Source organism: Pseudochaenichthys georgianus, chromosome 19 (genome assembly GCF_902827115.2).
Source record: "Pseudochaenichthys georgianus chromosome 19, fPseGeo1.2, whole genome shotgun sequence".
NCBI lineage: Eukaryota > Metazoa > Chordata > Actinopteri > Perciformes > Channichthyidae > Pseudochaenichthys > Pseudochaenichthys georgianus.
In genome coordinates this window covers 11,523,980-11,546,716 of record NC_047521.1, presented here as the reverse complement: position 1 = coordinate 11,546,716, position 22,737 = coordinate 11,523,980, and the positions used below count along the sequence as shown (strand labels likewise).

The 22,737-nt window shown below is 42.9% G+C and overlaps 1 long non-coding RNA gene across 1 annotated transcript in view; it reads left to right on the top strand.

Annotated features, from left to right (window-relative positions):
• Positions 1-5,349: 5,349 nt before the first annotated feature.
• LOC117465097 (uncharacterized) overlaps positions 5,350-22,737 on the top strand; it is a 33,929-nt gene continuing 16,541 nt past the window's right edge. The window contains exons 1-2 of the long non-coding RNA XR_004554147.1: positions 5,350-5,512; positions 8,940-9,049. This is a non-coding gene — a long non-coding RNA (uncharacterized lncRNA). The remainder of the gene's footprint in view (positions 5,513-8,939; positions 9,050-22,737) is intronic.

Below are 22,737 nucleotides of genomic sequence, written 5' to 3'. Positions count from 1 at the left end.
CAGAAGGAGTTTAAAGCTTTTCAGTATCAAATATCAGACCACTTTAGCTTGAAGCTACATGTTTTTTGACTGCAAGATATTTTGCATATTTTAGCAAAAACACATCAATAGCTTGGTTTCTTTACTTACAGTAAGAGAAATAATCCACAATGTTTGGCATCACCAGTTTGGGTAATTTCTAGAAAATTATTTGTGCAAGAAAATAAACTGTTCATAAATAATGAAGTGGAACCAGCAAGCTTTGCAGACTACAAATTCAGTTTTATTTGGCAGAATCAGAATATCTTGGTTGACAGTATTCTTGTTTACAATGACATTTTGCTGGTTTCTCTCTATGCAGCTTGTGGAAGTATGTGAGCATGAGATATAACGGGATCTGGGGAAAGGTGCCTTTACATTAATTGGTGCAAAATGTTCACAACTTTTGTCCTCTTATTGAGAATAGAGTTACTGTTTTCTAAAATGAAACCTGACAGCCCCACCTGGGAGAAGCATTCATTGACAAAATACTTATGAGAGGGTAATCGGCAGTAAACCTCAACATTTCGAGGAGACTTCTTATGCACCAATAGATTTACATGCAGCATTAAGATCAGGCAGTGCTTGCACAGTAACTAAAAAGGCCAGAACTGTGCATTCCCGAGCAAGCCTCTGAGCTGTAGCCAGCAACACGTTGCATCTGCCTGGCCTTGTCCACGTGTTTCTACTTGTAAGCCTCTGAGCCTCTGCTGCTCCAAACTTTTAACAAAGCCAAACCCTCTCTCTCCCTCTCACTTCTTTATATCACTTGGTGACTGAAGGCTAATTTCCTTTCATCTTATTTAAGGTGCAGTTATTATTTCCCACAATGTTGCAGCCTTTTCGCGATAAGGCTACTATTACTTGCTGTTGAACTTTATTCCAGGCCATTTTGATTTTTTTTAAATGATTTTCAATTATGGGTCTTCCTGCTTAGTTTGCCTATAGAAGCCCATTGTAGTCCCACCTGCCTCAGACAGATTACAGGGTATGATGAGGAAAATTGTACAGTATCGCAAGTAAAATCAGTGTGTCTTTAAATTCTAAATGGCTGTTTTCAGATGTACACAACTGTAATAATGTTTATCTTTAACAGTTTTCCAAAATGATAAGTGTATCTTTAGTATCATGGTAAAACTTTTTTTTTTTTAAAGCAGAATAACCTCTAAAAGTATGAGAATAACCCCAAACTTTGAAATGTTAAACACACAAAATACATAACAAATTTGAGATTTCAGTCACATCTAGCAGGACAGAAAACATTCTGTAAGTAAAGATTTATGGTGTCAAAACACTGTATCAGTTCAGAGAATTCACACACTATGTTAAGTGTTTTCAAATAAAACTATTGTTATAATAACATCGATCCCTAAAAAATAAATGTTTCATTGGGGTGTCCTGGTACCCCAGTGATTAAGATGCATCCCATTCTGTGATACCTACACTTCAATCCCATCTATGGAGCTTTAGTGCATGTACTGTAATTCCCCTTCCTCAGCCCCTCAATCTCCCTAACTATGGCATGTCTGCATTTCTATTGTGATGAAACTATAAAAAGGAAAACCACAAAAAAAACTTAAAAATAAAGTCATGACATGGCACTGCCGCTCATTAAATAAACCTGATATAAGTCAATTTCCTTGCTAAACTTCAGGTCTCCAGCAGAGATCATTCACTGTCTGCCGTGTACGTGTACAGACGAGTACATAACTAGTGTGACTACAGCAGTCGCCTCTGTGAAAATAAACCTTCTACTCTGGGCCAGACATTTCAAGTTCATTCAAAGCAGTAGCATCAGTTGGAAGAAAAAAAAGAGAGACTTCCACGCGGCGTAATGGGCGAATGCTCAATTACAGGGTGAAGATTTTAGCTCACTTCTGAATGTTTCTTCAGGCAGAGCCCTATGTGAACTGCAATCATCTCATAAAAGGCCCTACTTCTGTCTTTTTAGTCTGGAGGTTGGGGTTGGTGCATGACGCCTGAGCCACTCTCACCTCTACAGCAGTCATTTACATTCATGACAGTCATTTCCTGCAATAGCAGAAGATTGGCTGCTGGAACTTATGCCACTGTATATACGTTTTAAATGTGATATAAAAATCAAGTTGTTGTTTAATTGAGGTTCATGTGGGGGAATGAAGTCCCTTACTTCCGCACACAATGAAACAGCATTCTCCATTACGTTTGTAGGGTGACTTATTTTTTCCTGAATTCAATTGTTTTTAACAATAAACAAAAAGGTTTCTAGTCAGATAGTGGAAATGGATGTTGTTAGATTTTGGCAAAGCCACATATCAAAAGTATTGCGGTAAAGGAATTCCTTAAAAGTATAACGGTAAAGGAATTCCTTAACACAATGTAAGGGTAAATGGATGCCAAACTATTGAAATAATGTCCACTGTTAAAACTAGAGCTAGACGCCCTAACACATCCAGCCTCTCATGAGCCCCACCCATCATAACACATCACCTCCCCTTTAAGGCGTGAGAGAAAATGGTGGGGAGCAAAAATCTAAAAACATAAAGCTACCATCACGGTACCACGTCCTTTATCGGCCAATCCAATAACATCTTAATGTATCTTTTGATTAAAAGGTGACTTATTTTCTCTTTAAGGCACGCACATGTCTTTTTTCAGGACTTGATATTTGACTTGCTCCACAGCTCTCTGTATGCTATCTCTCTATCTGAAAAACACAACTTTCAGCAAAGGCCTTTTTCTCTATTTCTTGGTCTGGTTTTCTTCTCGTCTCTGCATCTGGTTTTCTCCACACTCCCAGCCCCCATCCAAACTCCAGCTCTCCATCCCTCCCTCTTTTTCTCCCTGCCTGCTCTCTTTTCTCCCACCGGCGCAGACATCCAGTCAGACACAGAGAGTGGATGGAAAATATGACTGGATCCTTCCCTGACTTCAGATAATGTGCAAGGCTGCTGGCAAGCATGGCCCTAAAAACAGGGAAAGGCAGAGAGGGAGCATACCAGAAAGTGAGAAGTTTATCTGAAGTGTTCTCTTAGTATTGCATGAAGAAAGTCCTTTGGAGAGTATTCTTTTCTGTAGTTTAGATTCATTTGCAACATTATTATTACTTTTACAAAACATGACCAAAGATGATGCACGCTCCAGAACAAATAACTTAGACATGGCACTGATTTTATTATCATAGGAAATCCTTAGTGTCCCCTCATATGACGACTTTTATGTTGATTATCTACATGTTAGCACACCGTCAGAGACCACAAGACAAAAGCCAAGGAGCCTCACTGTGCCTTTGGTGTCATATTTCACAGTCACATTAGCTCAAACTGTTATGTCTTACAATGCAGAGAGAGGGGAGTTAGCACCATTTTGTTGGGATGCAATATTCTATTCTGGATGGAAGACAAACAAAAAAGGAAAAAGTGACATGAGGAAGTTGTCATCTATTTGTGCAGCTCCAAATAAGATACATATGTCAGGAATAATTTTGAATCATCAACTTAAATGTCTGCTATTGTCACCTTTCACTGATGGGTTTCAGTCATTTTGAAGAGAAATTAAGTTAGTGAAGTGATGCTTTTGGTGTTTTTCTTCCTGTTACTCTCTGAACGCATTTTCCAGTTGACCTGCAGTCTCTTCAGGGTGATTTGACACCATTCTTTCCCCACATCTGGGAAAGTTAGTCAGTGCTTTATCACACACCTTCCTTTTATCCCTCGTTTTGTTTTAGTTTTTTTTGCATTACCTGAAATCAGTATGCCGTAAGGTTGTTGTAGGATCAGCCACAACATAAAGAATTCCAATCTCCCTTTGCAGCCATAATTACAATTAAAATCTATAAAAACTATGTTTTTTAGATGTTGAAGTTATGCTAAGTATTTTATTTCTTTCTCAGCACCACCAGATGTAAACTTTTAACTTATAAATAGCATCTAAAAACCATGATTTGAGGCTAAACTCTGACTATGTTACAACGTTTGTTTGCAAGGAATGATGGTGGAAATGAGCTCAGAGATCCCGTCTGGAAATGTCGTTGCTTCAGCTGCCTGCCTGCCGCCCCCTCTGCAAGCCCTCATAAATACTGCAGCCTACAGAGATGCTCACATGTGAGCAGACCGGGGGAAAGTAGGAGGTACAGCTGGGTATAAGAGAGGAAAAAGAACAAAAGTGGAAATGGGATTTTTAGTATCCATATTAAGGCTCTATAATCTTTAAAGAACCAACAAGAAAAAGAGAATAGGTAACTTCCAACTGAGGGAGACTTGGGATGGAAATAGGGTAGCCTGTAACTATGTAGAGAAAAAAAAATCACATCTGTTGGATGACTCATACTCTCCCTCAGCCACAGAAACGAAACGTTTTAACACTGCTTAGACAATGATATTCTAGACACATTTTAAAGCATCCTCACGACTTAAGACTTTCACATATTTTAATGTATTCTTTATATTTACAATTTTCAACATTCTTTCTATATTTCAAGCACTTTCCATCTGTAGTCTACAGTGCCTAAAAGTGTTACTTGTTGTTATTTATATATTTCTGAAGTGGATTAACTATTATGTCAACTAACTATTACTGTCAACTAATAAAGTACACTTTTGCCTGTGCCATCTGTCCCAATGCAATACTAGTTTTAAGGACAACCATGGCAGTGCATTAGACAAGCAGACGTAAAAGGCATTAGTCTGACTGTCCACTTGGATATTTATTTGTATTGACAGAAATAGAAAAAGGAGAAATAAGTGTAACTCACCTCAGCCTTCTTTGAAATCCCATATCATATACAAATGTATTTGCTGTGGAGCATTCATCTCCTCCACACACAAATTAAATATCAATAGATGTATTGATACTTTGGTAAACTATACATTTTTCGTGCGATACCTAATTTTTTCTTCAGATCATGCAAAAGTGTTCCACCCATTTCAGAAAACATAAGTTAATGTACCTATAACAATAATTGAACACTGTATGGGATAATGTGACACTTCAACTAATTCACAGACAATATTACTCACACATTGTCTTAAACATCTCAGTTTAGGGTCAATAAAATATAGGGGGCCTTATTATCTTTTTTCAATCATTTTTTACTGAAATCTTTGTAGAATAATGTTGTAACCCTCTCTTTCATTACATTGTTTGTGATTATTTATTGTTAAAATATGTAGTATATCTTAGACAAATGTTTAATATTATTCAATCAGGCCGAACCTAATGTACTTATTTACAATGTCATTTTCATGTCATGAATTTTAATTTAATTAAAATTCATGACATGAAAATGAGTCTCTGAGTCTCTGACCGCATGTAGTGCTAGCGTAGGTTTGTCTAATAAGATGCTCTCCAACATCTCCTAGCCCTTTTATTTACACGTTTTGGCTTGTGTATATGACACATGTAGCTTTAAAAACGTAGCAAAGTGGTTAACAGAGCATGTATCTTGTGCATTTAAATTGTATGCTGACCCAACAACCGCTGGACGTGACTACGAGCATCAACTCTGAAGTCCTAGGTAAATTAGAGCTAACGTTAATCCTTTGCTAGCTAACAATGTGTGTTTGTTGTTAGCTAGCCTGTTGCAAAAATACACGTTGAAAGCGAAAGATAATGTAGACCTAAATCCCGATTTGCTGCTGTTGAAATGTTGTTTTTCCTTCAGGGTAATCTTAACGTTACTATTTCAACATGTTATTAGTCTTTATGGTACACTTAGTGGTGGAATGTAACTTAGGAACGTTGTAATTTACTCAAGTAGAGATTTTAGGTAAAATACTTGACTTTATTAAGCCAATATTGTACTTGTTACTCCATAACATTTATGTGACAGCTTTATGTAACAGTTAATGTATACAGCTAAGTATTCAGACACCTGAGACCTTTATTAGGGCATAACTTCATAAATGGCTTTATTACAGTAGGCTATATTAAAACATGCATTGGACCAAAGTGTGCAGAGCTTTTCCATCCTCCAGTTTTGAAATACACTTATTAAAAAGAGATTACATTACATTACATTACATTGCATTTAGTTGACGCTTTTATCCAAAGCGACTTACAATAAGTACATTCGACCAGGAAGACACAACCTTGAAGAAAACAGAATCATATAAGAACATCAGGTTTCAAAGAGCCAAACGTTTCAAGTGCTACTCAACTGGCTTTAGATAAGCCAGTCCTTTATTAGTATATAAGTGCTCTCTTAGCAGTTCTTTGTTAGTCATTCTATCGCTCGAAGTGGAGTCGAAAGAGATGAGTTTTCAGTCTGCGCCGGAAGGTGTGTAAGCTTTCTGCGGTCCTGATTTCAATGGGGAGCTCATTCCACCATTTTGGAGCCAGGATAGCAAACCCACGTGTTTTTGCTGATGGGAACTTGGGTCCCCCTCGCAGCGAGGGTGCAGCGAGCCGTTTGGCTGAGGCAGAGCGTAGAGCATGTGCTGGGGTGTACGGTTTAACCATGTCCTGGATGTAGGAAGGGCCAGATCCATTCGCAGCATGGTACGCAAGTACCAGTGTCTTGAAGTGAATTCTAGCAGTTACCGGAAGCCAGTGAAGGGAGCGGAGGAGCGGCGTGGTGCGGGAAATTTTTTGGAAGGTTGAAGACCAGACGAGCCGCTGCATTCTGAATGAGCTGCAGAGGTCGGATGGCACATGCAGGTAGACCAGCCAGGAGGGAGTTGCAGTAGTCTAGGCGTGAGGTGACGACAGATTGTTATCTAGGATCACACCCAGATTCCTTGCAGTCTGAGTCGGGGAAACAACAGAGGGGCCGATGTTGATTGTTAGGTCAAGAGAGGGACAATCTTTTCCCGGAAGGAAAAGCACTTCAGTTTTGTCAAGGTTGAGCTTGAGATGATGAGCGGACATCGACTGAGAGATGTCAGCTAAACAAGCAGAGATGCGTGCGACGACCTGGGTCTCTGAGCGGGGAAAGGACAGAATTAATTGGGTGTCGTCAGCGTAGCAGTGGTATGAAAAACCATGCGGGCTAATGACAGATCCGAGCGAGTTTGTGTACAGGGAGAAGAGGAGAGGACCAAGAACAGAGCCCTGAGGGACCCCTGTAGTTAATTGACAAGGGTCGGACTCAGACCCTCTCCAAGTAACCCTGTAGGTGCGGTCTTTGAGGTATGAGGTGAGGAGGGAAAGTGCAGAGCCTGATACTCCAAGTTCTTGGAGAGTGTGAAGGAGGATCTGATGGTTCACCGTGTCGAATGCAGCAGACAGGTCCAACAGGATGATGACAGAGGAGAGGGAGGCTGCTTTAGCAGTGTGCAGTTCCTCAGTGACAGCAACGAGGGCAGTTTCTGTGGAGTGACCTGCCTTGAAACCAGACTGGTGCGGATCCAGAAGGTTGTTCTGATGGAGATAACAGGAGAGTTGTTTAAAGACAGCGCGTTCAAGTGTTTTAGACAGGAACGGGAGGAGAGAGACAGGCCTGTAGTTTATAACGTCAGACGGGTCGAGAGTGGGTTTCTTTAGGAGAGGGTTTACTCTTGCCTCCTTGAGACTGTTTGGAAAGTGACCAGAAGTTAGAGAAGTGTTGATGAAATGGGTGAGAAACGGTAGAATATCAGGAGCGATAGTCTGAAGGAGGTTTGAAGGGATAGGGTCCAGAGGACAGGTGGTAGGGCGGGCAGAGGTAATGAGGGTAAGAACCTCACTTGGAGAGAGAGGGGAAAAGGAGGTTAGTGTGCCGGTTGAAGGTGGCTCAGGTGATCCGGCGGTGAGTAGAGGTGAGTCAGAAAAAGAAGAGCGAATATCGTCAACCTTTTTTTCAAAGTGGTTAACAAAGTCGCTTGACAGAAGGGAGGAGGGGGAAGGGGCTTTGGGGGGGTCCAAGAGGGTGGAGAAGATGGAAAATAGTTTTTTAGGATTGGAATAGGAAGATTGGATCTTATCTTGAAAGAAAGTGCTTTTTGCCTGAGAGATCGAAGCAGAGAAAGAGGAGAGGAGAGCCTGATAGATTAGGAGGTCGTCACGGTGTTTGGATTTCCACCATTTCCGCTCTGCTGCCCTAAGGACGGTTCTATTAGCACGCAGTGCGTCATTTAGCCAGGGAGCAGGAGGGGACTGACGAGCCTGCCGAGATGTGAGAGGACAGAGAGAGTCCAGAGAGGATGAGAGAGTAGAGAGGAGAGTTTCTGCAGCAGAGTTTGGAGGCAGGAGTTGGAACGAGTCGGAGGAAGGGAGGGCTGAGAGCACCGAGGAGGCAAAGGTAGAGGGGGAGAGGGAACGGAGGTTACGGCGGACAAGTGCAGGATGCGAAGAGATTAGTTTGTTATGTTTGGAAAGGGGTAAAGAGAATGAAATGAGATAGATAAAAATATCCATTTAAACTTCATCTGTGCAAGTGAAAGTACAAAGTCTGGTCCTGGTTGTGTACATTAGTCAAACATTCATGTTGTTAGTGAAATGTGTGCAGTGCCTTCTATACTCAATGTTTGATATACTCCTACACATCTCCTTCTTGAGGAATCTGTGCACACACAACAGGCCCGACACATAGAAACTTGGATTACAACACACACAGACATGACCTTATTGTCCATTAGTTAGTTTGTAACTGTAAAAATGCTGAGCATTTCAAATTGAGAACATAATAACATTTCCATATGAAAATACTTCAGGTTCCTATCCCATATTTAGTGCTATGTAAATCCGAATAGAGAGGAATGGCACCAAAAGTAAGGTAAATCAAAGCCTCTGCAAAAATTAAACCAATATCATACACACTTTATATCTTGTTGATGAGTAGTCTCAACTAAAAAACGTCCTTATTTTCTCAATATTTACCCTAAACCCTACAGGTGTTTTATGCTGATATTCTAATGTGTCATTCTTTAACAAGAAAGTGAACCAGTGTTACCTTATGGTAATTTTATTTTCCTTGTAAGTGCAAAATGCCTCTCTTCACACTTTATCAATGTTGTTTTCTCAAGCTCCCCAAGTCCCAGTGCAGGATATAACATCAGCACATGGCAGACAAGGATGAAAAGATGTAGAACTCCCTCCAGGACCAAGCAGAAAACCACAGGAATGATGTCCAGAGGTAAACGACACTCTGTGCTTGTTTGTTGTATTTGTGTGAGAAAAACAGACTTTTAAGATTTAAGGTCCCAGATCTGTCTTGTAATCAGATTACTCAATGACAAAGGTAATCAATTATCTGATACATTTTATTCTGTCTTTTTTTAAATGTTATTCATTTCTACAATCTTTTACGCGATAATCTGTCACAGGTTGACATTTTCCTTTACATTTTGATCTGGTGATGTTTTCTGATCTCTTGCACATGCTCACAGGGCTGTTTGTAGTGAAATAGATTAACATTTATTTTTTACAACAGTTAAGGTTAACATATCATAAGTATGTAATAATTAATAATAATTCCTTGCATTTATTATAGCGCTTTTCCAGTGCTCAAAGCGCTTTACAGATACTATTCTTTAAGTAACTATTCAGCATAGTACCGAATGCCGAATGCTGAAACATAAGGAAGGCTTCCACAGGTGTTTCAGACTCTACATGGTTGAGTTAAAAAATATAAAAATTCCATCACCCTTTTTTCCCCTCTCATGGATGATTGGAGTCTGTATTTAAGTAAGACTGTTGTAGCCCCCTGTTTCATCTTCTTAATTCATTATTCCACTGTGATGCTTGTTGGGAAACTCTGTTTGTTTTGGTATAGAGGAAACATTAGTATGTAAAATCACTTCTGAGCATGTGCAGTAGATCCCTCAGAGCGAGCTTGCAGTCCATCCCGAAGTTTGCTGAGTACTTCAGAACAGTTGAGAAGAAAAAAGTGACCTCAATAGAAAAGAATGTGATGTGGTCTGTTCTCCCTCCCCTAACATCCAGCACGGGCAAAAATGACTTCTCTTAACCCACTGTTTAGCAGAGGGAGTGTCTACTTCTTGAGCCATTTAAATGGCCACAGCCGCGGTCTTCTTCTCCTTACTCTCCTTCCTCCCTTATTTCTACCTCCTCTTTCCATGGGGAGGATGTGAGTAAAGTTGCCACGTTAAACGCTTTCTCTCTTTCCTTTTTAAGATTGTTCTCACTTTGTAGCGATGAAGATAGCTTTAAAAAAAAGGAGTCTTTGCCTCATCATACACATCAAACAACAACAATCTGTACAAAAAGCTGTGCCTACGGTTCTCTACATTTTATTTTTAAATTACATTTATTTCAGTTTCAGCCAGAGTATTTTGACCGCCATTACTTTCAGCCAAGTACATTCTGATCAAACATGATAGCAGTCTTAACTTCCTTTTGCAATGCCTTTCCTGTGTGTGTGTGTGTGTGTGTGTGTGTGTGTGTGTGTGTGTGTGTGTGTGTGTGTGTGTAATTGCTTACCCTCTGTGTAATTGCTACCCTCTGTGTGTTTTACAGTGTGCACTGCAAATGATATTCAGGCCATCCACTCATGTTGAATTTGAATATGTGGCATTTTCTTGACTGTTTTTGCTGCATTGGTGTCCATCTGCCACTGAATGCATTGTTTACCATGGAGGCCCCAGCAGTAGAACTTTCATGCATGATGAGGTATACTGGTGCCCGCCACATGTTCAGAAACGATCGCTGCTGCTGCTGGAGGAGGAGGAGTTAAGATTTATGCTTGCCTCCTGTGTCACCCTGAAAATGCAGGACTAACGGCTTTCAGATGTGAGAGGAAATATGGAGGGTGGCGGGGCTCAGGGGTGGTGGGTGTGTGTATTGTGCTGTAGCAAATTATACAAGAGATATATCTTAAAATAAGGATTTCCATCTTTTGTCATTTACCCTATGTGGAACAGCAGAAGCAGCTCGTAAGGCAAAAATGAACAAGCATGCTTTTGCTAAATGTCAATGTCAGTATGCTAACAGATGCTAGCATGTTTAAGGTTCAGAGCTGAGCGATTGCCTCCACACAGCTCTCAACATGGCGATGGCTGAGCAACAATGCTAACAGCAACAACTGCGATCAACAGCAACAGAGCTCATAGTGTTAACCTGAACTAGAATTTATGAGCTGTAACCGCGGCGATAACGCAGTGCAGCGCAGCGGCTAATAGCTAGTCACTCGACTCACATGTTACGAATGGGTGAAGCAGGTAGGACTCAAATGCAGAATAACGAAAAGCGAGCTTTATTAAAATATATAAAGCTGTGGCAAAACAAGGCAGAATCCAAAATATCCAACACCAACGAGCAGCACAAGGAACACAGACCGTGGCATAACATGGAGGGGAAACAATGAACCGACATGGAACACAGGGGAAGACTAGACTAAATACACAGAAGGGTAGTCACAGAACAAGACACAGCTGGACAGGGGAGGAGAAACACAAGGACAACAGGTGAACACAATCGGGTAATCAGGGAGGGAAACAGACAGAAAGCAGACAGGCAGGAAACGGGGGTGAACACTTTACACAATAAGACAGGAAACCCAAAGACAAGAAAAACACCAACACAGACAAAACTACAAACGTGACATAACCTGAGAATCGTGACAGAACCCCCCCCTCAAGGGACGGATCCCAGACGTCCCAAAAAAAGGTCCAGCAGGGTGGGTGGAGGGGGACCGGAGGGAGGACACATAACTAGGGCCAAGAAAGGGTGGGTGGAGGGGGTCTGGAGGAAGGGTCTCGGGCGGACGGCCCGGGGGAAAGGCAGAGACCAAGGAGGGGGTCTCGGGCGGAAGGCCCGGGAGCAAGGCAGAGACCAAGGACGGGGTCTCGGGCGGAAGGCCCGGGGCAAGGCAGAGACCAAGGAGGGGGTCTCGGGCGGAAGGCCTGGGGGCAAGGCAAAGTTCAAAAAGGGGCGAAGGCCACAGCGGGCAAACTCAGGGGGCCGTGCATGAGGGCAAAAGCAGCGGCAGGAAGAGTCAGGGGGCCGGGCCCGAGGACGAAGACCGCGGCACTCAGGGGGCCGGGCTCGAGGGAGAAGACCGCGGCTCTCAGGGGGCCGGGCTCGATGGGCGAAGACCAGACAGCTCCGGAGGCCGGGCAGGACCCGGTGTCGGCGGAACAGGAACCGGAGCCAGTGGGACAGGCTTCGGCAGGATCCCCCACGGAAGAGGACCAGTAGTTGGCAGGACCCCCGGCAGAAGAGTTGTCGGCGGGACCCCCAGAGGAACAGGATATAGGATTGGCAGGACCCCCGGCAGGAGAGCAGTCGGCGGGACCTCCAACGGCACAGGACATAGGGTTGGCAGGACCCCCGGCAGAAGAGTAGTTGGCAGGACCCCCGGCAGGAGAGTAGTCGGCGGGGCCTCCAACGGCACAGGACAAAGGGTTGGCAGGACCCCCGGCAGGAGAGCAGTCGGTGGGACCTCCAACGAGATGGGACAAGGAGCTGGCAGGACCCCCGGCAGGAGAGCAGACGGCGGGACCTCCAACGGGACGGGACAAAGGGTTGGCAGGACCCCCGGCAGGAGAGTAGTCGGCGGGGCCTCCAACGGCACAGGACATAGGATTGGCAGGACCCCCGGCAGGAGAGTAGACGGCGGGACCTCCAACGAGACAGACATACGATTGGTAGGACCCCCGGCAGAGGAGTAGTCGACGGGGCCTCCAACGGGACAGGACATGGAGTTGGCAGGACCCCCAGCGGAACCTCCAACAGACCAGGACATTGGGTAGGGACTTGAGACGTGACTCGAGAGGGGAACTAGAGACGGAACTCCAGAGGGGACTAAAGGAGAGACTAGAGGAGGAACAAGAGGAGGGACTAGAGGAGGAACTAGAGGAGGGAACTCGAGAGGGGACTTGAGAGGGGAACTAGAGAGGGGACTCGAGGAGGGACTAGAGAGGGGACTAGAGGAGGGACTAGAGGAGGGACCTCGAGAGGGAACTCGAGAGGGGACTCGAGAAGTGACTAGAGGAGGGACTAGAGATGGGACTAGGGAATTGACTAGAGGCGGGACTTGAGTAGGGACTAGAGATGGAACTCGAGAGGTGACTCGAGAGGGAACTGGAGATGGGACTAGAGAAGGGACTAGAGAAGGGACTCGAGAAGGGACTCGGGAAGGGACTTGAGTAGGGACTAGAGAAGGGACTGGAGAAGGGACTAGGAAAGTGACCTGAGGAGGGACTAGGGAATGGACTAGAGGAGGGACTATGGCAGCTGGGACCAGGACTGGGGCCGGAACCATGGCTGCTGGGGTCAGAACTGGGGCTGTAACCATGGTTGCTGAGGCCGGAACCAGGGCCGGATCCATGGCCGCTGGGGCCAGAACTGGGGCCGGAGCCGCTGGAGTACGGGCTGGAATCCTGGCCTTGCATCTTCCAGAGACCTTTTGGAGGCTCCGTGGACCTCCAAACGCCAGACGGGTTCCTGAGAAAAGGTCTGAGGTTGGAACTGGAGCCGCTGGAACCGGAACAGAGGCCTGGACCATGGCTGTGTGGGCCAGGTAATCGAGCAAGGAAACATAGCTCTGCGGGCCGGTACTGGTGCATGGATCCATGGCTGTGGAAACCGGAACTGAAGCCGGGATCATGGCTGTTGGAGCACGGGCTGGAATCCTGGCCCTGCGTCTCCTAGAGGCTCTTTGGAGACTCCGTAGACCTCCAACAGGACCGTAGTCGGATCCGAGGAAAGGGTTAGATGCGTCGGACCAGTCCTCAGGACAACTTGTGAAAAGCTGTAACCACTCCGGCAACGAACTCCTCAACCAAGGCATTTCGGCCACCTCCATTCGTGCCCTCTCGAGAATAGCCTCTTTGTCCCTTCTAGAAGAAGTTCCTTTCCACTCGGCATGATAACATTGAAGGGAAAAGTCTAGATCGAACAGATCTAACTCAAAATCTTCCATATCCGCTGGGACCATTTTTGGTCGGTTCATTCTGTTGCGAATGGGTGAAGCAGGTAGGACTCAAATGCAGAATAACGAAAAGCGAGCTTTATTAAAATATATAAAGCTGTGGCAAAACAAGGCAGAATCCAAAATATCCAACACCAACGAGCAGCACAAGGAACACAGACCGTGGAAAGACATGGAGGGGAAACAATGAACCGACATGGAACACAGGGGAAGACTAGACTAAATACACAGAAGGGTAATCACAGAACAAGACACAGCTGGACAGGGGAGGAGAAACACAAGGACAACAGGTGAACACAATCGGGTAATCAGGGAGGGAAACAGACAGAAAGCAGACAGGCAGGAAACGGGGGTGAACACTTTACACAATAAAACAGGAAACCCAAAGACAAGAAAAACACCAACACAGACAAAACTACAAACGTGACATAACCTGAGAATCGTTACACATGCACTAACATGCACGCACGGCGCTCTGAACATCAGCAAAGAACAGAGAAGCTCAGATTACAACACATACATGTAGGGAGCTTGACATTCTCTGCTCTTGTTGACATTTATGTAAAATGCTCAATTACCAACTTGGTTATGTGCTTTGCCGTGCTAGCATTTCATAATGACCTCAAAGTGCGACTGAGGCTCATGTACATTTATTCTGCAGGAATTTGGTAAAGTATTTGACAAATCGAAATGTTGACCTGATGGTGGCACTGAAGGAAAACTGAGAGGGTCACGAATAGTGATCCTCTGAAGGCCTTGAATGTGCGTACAAAATGTTATAAAACAAGAGGCAGACGGAACAAACTAAATGACCGTCGCCATGTTGTTGGCGTGGCTACAAAGTGAGCCGTTGTGAAATATGATGCATATATGGACACCCATTTGTAAGCAGGAAATTATCAGGAAATGTTCATGGCAGAAACAACCACAAATAAGCCCAATCAAATTCTTACGATGATTCTGTACTACAACAACAACAACAACAACAACAACAACAACTACAAATCAGCTGTTAGTCATTCAAAGTGAAGTATAATGCCCTGCTGACAGCTCGCATAATGCTATTATTTGGCAACTCTCACTGAAGCTCTGTGCTATCATTAAAACTAAGAAAACTATTTTTTTCTACTTTTTTGCACCTGCAAGCAGTTATGTTGCATGGACACCAGGGGCCTATACTACGAAGCTGGTTCAACCTAACCTGGATATGTTTGAGTTAGCCGGTTGGCCTAATCCAAAACATACGCGCTCTCGCTAAACTGTACTACGACGCTGGTTATCAAGTGGATCGCTCAAGCCAGCCGTTTCCTATCTAGTTAGGTGCGCGTTCACATGAAAGAGGTGGTATTTGGAGCATTCGACCAATCACAAACATGGAGAAGCGCACTGACAGCGCAGCGTCATACTTCCTGAATGAAAAGTGAACTTTAATACTAGTCAAAAATGAAGAAGTTAAACTTTAAACATCCATGACTTAAACACTTTATCCAGGATACAAGCCACATAGCTGCACCTGCAAGGTGAATACAGCTGGAAAAAGAAAAAGTGTTTGAATGCGTACATTAACAGGTTTATGATATCACTGCCCCGTCTAAAACACGATCTGACTTGAATTACATTTGTCTCGAGTGTTTCGTCAACTTATGTGTTGCTTAAAATAATACTTCTGCATACAGTATGTGACACTGTGAGTGTTGCACGGCCAGATACGGCTCAGCTGACTCAGATAAGGAGATATATGATAGATTATGAAGTGATATGCCGCGGACTGTACTTAATGTACTCTGATCCGGTTACTTATGTTGTGGCCGATATGTAAGTAAGCTTTCTTAACGCTAATGTTATAATAGTCAGATTGCTCTGAAGATGGAGGTGATATTCTATTCATGTTCACGTTCACACAGTCGGTGATTTTTGCCGGCCGTCTTTCCTGCAACGGCAGCTTTTCTGTATTTCCTTTCTCCTGTAATATGACTTGATCGCTTTAAACTCCGCACACTGAGCTCTGATTGGTCAGCAGGCAGTGCTTTCACTGAGTTGATCTCTTAGCCTGCAACCTAACCTGGTCCCGACCAGGTTAGCCGCTAAGCATAAGTTACCATGGAGAACCAGCTTTGTAGGACCGGAAAGCCGGAGTTTCCCCTGAATTTAGCCGGCTAAGCGAAAATCCTGCTTCGTAGTATACCCCCCTGGATAATTTGAAACCGAGGTGAGCTTGCAGATCTGCAAACAGATTTTCCCGTTTCTTTAACTGTCTTGTGTGGCTACCTGAACTTTAATAGAGGCAGCATGGCCACCTGCAATTCAGCATGTAACTTTATCTGTTAAAATGCCACAAAAACAAAAACGGCAAGCCAGTGGCAGTTTACATAATATCATATTTTCTGTCTTGCTGTAATGAATAGAAAAATCATTTCTAGACATTCCGCTGTCCCTGAAACAATTGGCCTGTTGATTCCTTTAGTCTTAATAACATTGAAGCCTTCGAATGCTGCATACGTAAAACACACATATTCCATATTCTCTTATACCCTTAGTTTGATGATCAACAATAACTTGAAATGAAGTGCAGTAAAGCCCATTAGGTTCTGAGGAGTGGAGAGGGCAGTGGATGAAAATCACAGTGGCCCAGGCTTTTTGAATTGGACTGAGACTTGAGCTCAATAAACTCACGTACTAAAATAAATGCAAAATTAGAGGGTAGACTGGAGAAAAAAAGGCCACTGGGTTTGGTTCTTGGCCCCACGCACTCAGCTGCTGTGGAGTTTACTTTCCTGTGTCCTATTATTCCTGGGCTGCTGCCTGGATGAGTCAAGAGAGAGAGGAAGAGGGTGGAGGGGGGAGGTGAGACAGAGATAGACAGACAAAGAGAGAGAAGATGGCAGAAAGAGGTGAAGAGAAAGGGACAGGCTGGCTGTACTGCCTCACTTCTTTTCGATGTGGACAGTGTTCACCCAAAGATGTGAAAGACAGAATAAATGAAGAAAACCTAGTGTTCAAGTGAAGCCCTTTGTGAGGCTTTATTTTAAACCCACACTAACATTTAAAATGTTTATATATTGTAAAAGCTCAGCTCCAACAATGGTATTTTGAATAAGAAGCAAACTGTTGAATTTGATTTAACCTGATTAAAGTTAAATCAGCTTTTTGACTTGCTAATTGTTGCTTAGTAAATGTGCCCGACTTTTACATGGATTCCAATTTGGGAAAGTTTGACTTTGCATTTGATCAACTTCACCACTTCACAATCTTCCATTGGTGACATACAGTAACTCCCAAAGATGCATGCATGGATTTGTCTGTACCACTTTCAGGTGTGACTGGACGTGTATTTGTATTGACTGAGAGAAGCAGAAACCCCCAAAGTCTTCAGACCTTCTGGCTGAGGGAAGCCACATGAAGAGAGATCATAGAAAGGAAGAACTAAGTAGGAAAGTACAAGTCCCCAGTTGAGGGTGGCTATTTAAAATGGGGGGATTGTGTTTGATCCATAGAAACTGCTTTCTACTATAATAATAATAATAATAATAATAACAATAATACATATAGTTTATAAAGAGCTTTTCTAAGTAGTCAAAGTCACTTTGTAAAATAAACCAACTTTAGTTTGATCTCAGGTGAGATATATTCAAACACAGGTACAGAAACTCTCCCAAAACGTTCTTTGCCCCTCCTAATTTATTTTCCAGATGCATCCTAAGGTGCGTTTTATGGCTGAGCCACAAATGATAGAGTGATAAAACCAGATGGTTTTTGGTGCTGCCTATCTGCAACCGGAGTCATCTCTGTCTCTGCAACAGACACTTGTTTATCAATATTCAGACTAAAACAAGTGTCTTTCTGGAAATTTACAATATAAATAGTTTGCTGTTGTTTTGCAATTTAATTTAAAAAAATCATATTTTTTCTCTGTGTCCTTTGAACACGCCACATACAGTATGTTATATTTGATCATAAAAATGTATTTGGGAACCTCTGCCATTGTAACGCCACATCAAAGACCAGCTCATGTTTGTGTCAAGGAAAAAAGACTCTTTTACTTGATGGTTTATTAGAGTAAGTTGAGATGCATATGCAGGGCCCTATTAGTAGCGAGTCCACGTTTAAAAGAGACTCGCTGCTAACTGACTAAAAAGGTCAAGGGTTTTTCATTCGAAGTGTTTCAGCACCCCTGGGTGTTTTACTATAGCTCTTGGTGCTTATGTTTTAATTGGGAGCCAGAAACCAGTTTTGGGCCCTTGGAAAATGTACAGTTGGGGGCCTGGGCCCTTTAAAGGAAGATAGGGCTGCATTGTCATGGATGATCCTGTGGTCCTGTGTCCTGGATCGCGAGCCCTGGATCGCGAGTCGTGGCTGTGGTCCTGGATCATCGGTCCTGGATGGATATCCTCGTGGATTCATCTTCCTATTATACACACATGCATTTCCAAACATTTGGACTACCTATGTTGCAAATGTATTATCTTTTCAATTTACACACGGCATCTATTGCACGTCTGTCCGTCCTGGGAGAGGGATACGTCCTCTGCTGCTCTCCCTGAGGTTTCTCCCATTTTCCCTTTAACTGTGGGTTTTCTCCGGAAGTTTTTCCTTGTACGATGTGAGGGACTAAGGACAGAGGGTCTAAGGACAGAGGGTGTCGTATTGTCATACTGATATTCTGTACACACTGTGAAGTCCACTGAGACAAATGTAACATTTGTGATATTGGGCTATATAAATAAACATTGATTGATTGTAATTTTTTATGTTAGTGGAAACTTAAGCGGTTTGTTGAGTTGAGAGGAACTGCGTATACGTATGATATTATTTGTGGGTTTTTCACTAAGAGCGACTGCTTCATCATTTCACATACTGGTTTTATATACATAAGCACATTTCAGGGTTAACCGATGTCCATGTTTAAGGAGCATAAGTGTGACTAAATGAATGTAAACTGACTGGAATTTAGTCTAACGACAATAATGTTCGGAGTCTTTATTACTTGAGCTAAAAGTGCTGATTGTTGCTACTGGGCTTTTGCTAGTTACTCAGCAGATTAAGCTAAGCCAGGATCAGGCTCCCCGGTGAAAGGGCTCCATAAAGCAGCCTGCTTCTCCCAGCTAATGGGTAACATACGACAGGTAGAGGGGTAAGAGTACCCATACAACAGCAGGTGATGTTGTGTTCCCCTGACCCCCTGCCTGTAGGAAACCTCCATATGTGCAACTCAAAGCTAGCAATTAAGCTTTATGAGATGCTGACATGTCTACATCATTAGCCAGGTATATTGAATAGCTGCGTATTAACAGTTTAAATCAATCTATTGACCGTTTGAGGTTAAAATAAGCTCTGTAGTTCAAGACTGAATTCAAACAGAGATGAACTTGAGAAGTTTAAACACCTTCTGTCGGTCATCAAGAGAAACACATTTGATGTGCGTCTGGCAGCTGCTCACTTTTGGGGGAGGGGTGCCCTGATTCAGCTGGACACCTTCAAAACTAGATTTATTTAACCAGTTGTTTTTTTTTATCAGGTGGCCGTCATGAAAGATTTGATCTGATTTAAGTGTCCACGTCACGGCTCAGACGGGGCACCCGGTATCAAAATATAGACTTTAATGTCCTGTTTGGTAGTGACTTATTCTAAGATATCTTACTAAGGCTGGCAAAATTGGTCTGTTTTGCAAATGGTTACTCATTTGTGAGCTTAGGAATATTGAAGAAAAACTTAATACGACAAAAATTGGGTTGCTGCTTATGTGATTTCACTCATGGACTGACTGATGGACGGACATTTCACAACCGTTTTTCTAGATGCTCCTGGCCTCAGGATTCAGAGATAGCCATCTGCAGGCATTGTTGTACGTTGTTGCTCAGCCTCAGTGTTTCAGCCAGACTCCTCAGAGGAAATACCATGGAAGATATACAGAAAAGAAAAGAACAGACACTCAGCCAAAAGACTTGGAGATGGTTAGAAGAACCAGCAGCTTTTGAAGTCTCCACGTCATATGGTTGACTGCAATAAGCTCTGATGGAAGAGTTTAGGGTGAGTTGGAGGTGGGCGGGCGTAGTGGATGCTCATGCTCTGATTGGCTCCAGCCGGTTGCCCATATTTAGATTAGTGTCATGTCCCTCCCTGGTTTGTGTTCAGCTGTGCTTCGGAATGGAGGCAAGATGTCTGGTTGCTCTCTCTCTCTCTCCACATCACATCATGGAAACTCACTGAGAGCTCGTTCACTGGCTCTGATACACACCTTGCTCTGTCATTTATTAGCTGTCTCTCCCTTGGGCTTACTTACTTTTGTTTTAAATAAAATAATTTATCTACACATACTTATTGTATCTGCTTTTTCTTGTTGCCCCAGAAAGGGAAATTGTGAGATGAAGTTTGGGTCAAAATAAGCTCCACTTTCCTCCATCTTTACTTGTATTCCTTCAAGAAAGCAGCTTCTTTAGATGAATATGTCAATGGCTGACACAGATGACACGATGGCTGGTGATTGGTGACCACCACTAGCCATTTGTTAAACCTGATTTTCTGTGTCATTGCATTGGCTTCCCAAATGATCTATTTTTTCTTTTGTCCACGTTTGCAAGCACAAGAGAGTTTTTAAAAAAAGAAAAGAAAGAATAGGAGGTTCTCCTCTTTGCCTGACATGAGGTATCAACTTTTCATTTCCCAGGCCTGCCACATCAACAAAGGGAGTATACTTGGCCTCAATGCAAAGAGGAGGAACAAAAAACTGTGTCGAGACGAAAGAAATGTAAGAATCGACCACAGAGGGGGGAAAGGGGAGGAGCATCCCATTCTGGCAACATTGAGTTTGTAAGATGATGGTAGATGAATATACACCCTCTGAGAACATTAACCGAGCTCAGTCTTAGTTTCTATTAGTGTTGGTGGTGCTTCTGTTTCTGCAGTACTCTATGGACCTTAAGTCACAGTATGTAAAATGTTATTTGAAAACATATATAAAACATATATAAAAAGAACAACAAAATATCTTCTTTGTTGCAATTGCATTTTGTAAGGTATGGCTGAACAAAGTGAATCATCTCTGTAGCGCACCAAATATCTGATTTCATTCAAAACAGATGGCCTTAGTTAAAGTTCATTGTATCACTCAGGAAATAATTCGAAGTCCTGCAGTCGAATATTATTGATCAAAATTAGTAATATACGCGATTCTAAGTCACTTCCTAACATACAGTTACAAGCAGACCACTTTGTGTACTGTATATGCCAGGCCTTTGTGTTACAGTTAAGGTGGTTGTGTTGTTATTGGGGTATCAGTTGGTCACCTTCCATGTTCAGAATCACTTCAGCGTGTGGCTATTGGTACAGAAGTGAGACTTTTCATTAAGTTTAATGGTTATACTTAACCTGCTAATGACAGTGACCACCCACATTTAAGACAGGATCCACAGCTTCCTGCCCCTCTGACTCTAATCACTGCACAGCCACCTGGGCGATAGAAGCAGCAACATTTACTTCCAGGAATCTCTTTTATGAACTCAATTTGCTTAAAAAACTTTGAATGGGAAAATCTAAATGTTATCTTTAGATATAGAAATGATAGGACTATGATGAGAAGGGCTGGTCTTTCCAATGCTTCGTAATCTTGCATTTTGTGACAAAGATCATAGATATTAACCTCCCTCAACGTGTCAAAACACTCAGCCGCCTGCATTCCTCCTAAGAACTGTTTTCCTGGAGCTCAGCCGCTTAACAAGCTGAATGCAGCCTGCTTTCCCTATTCTCTGCAAGAGAATATCATATATTCTAGTATACATCTAATATAATCTGTTGGCATAATGTGGCACGTGTCCGCTGTGGTTTCTACGCTCACCTTACAGCTGTAGAAAAACAATATTTGCCAAAAACAGACATAAAGCAGCTCAGAATCTGGGTGTTTATGCTTCATTTGTTCCTCCTTCTTTTTGTCTGCCACATCTCCACCTCTGTTAACACATTTTGCTGTCTCCCTCTTCCTCTCTCTCTCCTTTCAATTTTTGTCCTGTCCCTACCTGCCTTGCGCATTGCTGAAGTTCTTTTATTTTACTCCCCCCTTAAACATCTCTATGATGTGGGAGGAGAGGAGCACCCAGTTAAAAGAGTAGCCACCCTGGGGCGTCCTTCCTGAGTTCACGAGGTGGGAGGGTAGACCTTTGTGTCAGGCTCCACCTTCTCCCACCCTCTCCCACCCTCTTAACCCAACTCAGTCCCACCCAGCCACTCACTGCCTTGCGCATAGGACTGCTTCTTCATACAGGGAGAAATACCACACAATAAAATTACACAGTTTGTCTTTTTATTGATGATTTGATAGAGATTGTTTGTTTTGATGAAAGTATATTTAGTATTGGATGTTTAATGATTGTCAGTACAGTTTTTGTTTCATATGCAGAGGTTTTTATTATCGAAGTCACAGCAGTAAAAAGTTATGATTATAGGTCTGAGATACAGCTCCTACTTCTAACCAGAATTGCTTTTGTTCCAACTGTTCCAAACTTTTTGTCTTTCCATATTCATGCAATATGATACCACAGCTTAGGGGAAGGCGCTTTAATTTTCTTCTTTGAAAAAAACTAAACATTTTAAAGCCATAACGTTACAAAATAAATGGTCAGTGCTTTTATTTTGCCAGTGAACGTAGCAAATTAAACAAAGGGTGTTCAATAGCGAATAGGTTGGATAAATAAGGGAGAGGCGAACATCTTTTTCACATGAGTTCAATTCTTAAAGCATCTGGAATCACTTTACGCTGTGTGCTGGCCGCATTATGCTCAGCTCTCCTCTATGACTTCAGCTTCGGAAACAAAACCTTTAGCAGGAAAAATGAAAACAGTCCGGAAACGGTCAGTCTAAAGGTTTTATGGTTAGAAACAGTTCAGTATGATTTCAGTAAAACAAATATGTGCATTTTAAAGCATGAGGCATTATTTGGT